Source organism: Ornithorhynchus anatinus, chromosome 12 (assembly GCF_004115215.2).
Source record: "Ornithorhynchus anatinus isolate Pmale09 chromosome 12, mOrnAna1.pri.v4, whole genome shotgun sequence".
In the NCBI taxonomy this organism is placed as follows: Eukaryota; Metazoa; Chordata; class Mammalia; order Monotremata; family Ornithorhynchidae; genus Ornithorhynchus; species Ornithorhynchus anatinus.
The window spans coordinates 39,092,247-39,095,274 of record NC_041739.1 but is presented as its reverse complement, the minus strand read 5'-3'; positions in this window follow the sequence as shown (position 1 = coordinate 39,095,274).

The following is a 3,028-nucleotide window of genomic DNA, read 5'->3' as shown; positions in this document are numbered from 1 at the left end:
TTGTTAAGCGCTTGCTATGTGCAGAGCACTGTTCTAAGCGCTGGAGTGGATACGGGGTCATCGGGTTGTCCCACGTAAGGCTCACAGCCTTAATCCCCATTTTTCTATTGGATGCAGAGGCAGATGGGCAACCGGCGGAGGTTCTCGACGCAAGGGTGAGTGAAGGAGTTTGCTTAATGGGGATCCATCTCCGTCTCTGTGAAGCGGGAGATAGAGAGAAAAGGAAAGCGTGGCTCAGTGGAAAGAGCCCGGGCTTCGGAGTCAGAGGTCATGGGTTCGACTCCCGGCTCTGCCACTTGTCAGCTGTGTGACTGTGGGCGAGTCACTTCACTTCTCTGGGCCTCGGTTCTCTCATCTGTAAAATGGGGATTAACTGTGAGCCTCACGTGGGACAACCCGATGACCCTGTATCTCCCCCAGCGCTTAGCACAGTGCTCTGCTTAACAAATACCGACATTATTTAATTGGGCCGACCCTGTCGTCTGTCCACCTGAGTTTGACAGGTCGATGACAGCTTGTCAAGATTGAATCCATTTCCACTTTGCCTTCAAATTTTCGACTACATCATTTGCTCGCACTTGATTTTTTAACGACTTTTTCTCGGCGGTTGGCTTTTAGTAGCTGGCGGGAGGAGAGTCGGGAGAGAAATGCACCACCATCATCATCTCGGGAACAACAGTACACATAAACACACGCACACTGTTGCGTAAGTTTATTGCGGCCGGTAAGAGCTTTAGAGGTTTGACATTTTCTGGTATGGGCCATGTGTGCGTTGTTCCCGATGAACCGCTTTTGATGGCTTTGTGAATTCCAACAATAAGGTTGGAAGATGGGGCTGTCTACCCAGAAGCAGAAACAGGCAAACAGTAGCACTGGACGGAGAGACATTCTGGAGGGGTCCATTGGAATCTGGATGAAATATTGGCTGGAGCAGTTCACGAAGGAACAAATTCACATATGGAACGCATCAATTTCTCTCTCTCGTTTTCTTGTTTTTCTTGCCGTGTGTAAATAGACACAAATACACGCGTTATAAATATTTGCGTTTGAGCAGGAGTGGGCAATTATTTTTTATGGTATTTGTTAATCAATCGATCAATAACATTTCTCGAGAGCTTACTGTGTGCAGAGCACTGTTCTATGCCCTCATGAGAGTACAGCACAATATAACGGACACATTCCCTGCCAGTTAAGCGCTTAGCCTGTGCCAGGCACGGTACGAAGCTGTGGGGTAGATTCATGAAAATCAGGTTGAGAGCAATCCCGTTCCACCTAGGGCTCTAAGTCTCTATTGCCGTTTTACAGATGAGGCGACTGAGGCACAGAGAAGCTCTCTGATCTGCCCAAGGTCCCACAGCTGGCAAGCGGCAGAGCTGGGATTAGAACCCAGGTCCTCGGGCTCCCAGGGGCTCTTTCCACTAGGCCACGCTGCTTCGCTATTTTGATCGGAGAGCACTCGTTAACTTTGGAGGCTCGTGCAGGGAATACATAGTAGGCGCCTCCCGGCATCCAGGATAGTGGAGAAAAGGGGGGATGGGGTTGAAACCCGGATGTAGCTGTAACCCTGGCATCAATGCAACTCTGAAGGTTAAAAAGCGCGTGTGCTCAGAGCCTGCTTGGCGCAGTGCTCTGCACACGGTAAACGCTCAATAAACACCTCTGATTGATAAATACCATTGTCTGAGCTAAGAAGGCACTGCAGAAGCTCAGCTTCTTTGCAAATCGAGCCTCACTGGGGAACCGCTGCAGTCTTGGGGCCAGATTCTGCTCGCCTTGTTTCGAAGGCTCCCTGTCCATCAGTGGTATTTACTGAGTGCTCACTATGTGCAGAGCGTTGCACTGAGCGACTGGGAGAGTACAATACAGCGGAATTAGCAGACACATTCCCTGTCCATAACGAGCTTACAATCTAGAGGGGGGAGACGGACGTTAAGATGAATAAATAAGTAATCTATAATTTAAAGGTATGTGCACGTGTTTAAAATTATATCTGTAATTTTATTTATTTATATTGACGTCTGCTCGTATTGATGTCTGTCTCCCTCCTCTAGACTGTGAGCTCGTTATAGGCAGGGATTGTCACTCTTTACTGCTGCACCATACTTTCCTAAGCATTTAGTACAGTCCTCTGCACGCAGTAAACGCTTAATAAGCGTGATGGATTAAATGAATGAAAGTGTCTGGTGTGAAGCTTGCTCTCTGGGCAGTGGCCTTTCTTTGACCATCATGGATCGCTTCAGGATGGATCTTAATTCAGTGCTGATCTTCACCTGGGTTCATGGGAGAGTTGACCTACACACAAAAAGGGATTGATGAATGTTATCACCGCAGGGCTTGTTATCAAATAAATCCCTCCCTCCGAAAAGGATAGGTGGGAAGGAAAAGGCTTGGAAGAGCTGCCCTGCTCCTCTTATCCTACCTGCTTCTCGGGGCTTCAGTTACCAGCTTCTCCAAGGAAGCCTCTCATGACCAGCTCTGATCTGGAAGCTGACGCTGTGGGGAAATTTTTTTTTTAGAGAAAAAAGAGGGGTTTTTTTAGTACAGAACACACACACACACACACATAAACAGAACTAGAGAAATTCACACTTATCTGCTTGCAGGCTGGCTCCTCTGAGATGTGATTTGGCCAGGTAGCAGGGGATTAGCAGTGGAGAAGCAGTGTGGCTTAGTGGAAAGAGCAAGGCCATGAGGGCCAGAGGATGTGGGTTCTAATCCCAGCTCTGCCTCATGTCTGCTGCGTGACCTTGGGCAAATCACTTCACTTCTCTGTGCCTCATTTACCTCATCTGTAGAATAGGGATTAAGAATGTGAGCCCCATGTGGGACTGGGACTGGGTCCAACCTGATTACTTTGTTCCTAACTCAGTGCTTGGCACATAGCAAGGCTTAACAAATAAACCCGTCAAAGGGCAGGGACCGTCTCTATCTGTTACCGATTTGTACATTCCAAGTGCTTAGTACAGTGCTCTGTACATAGTAAGCGCTCAATAAATATTATTGAATGAATTATTATTATTATATTTAT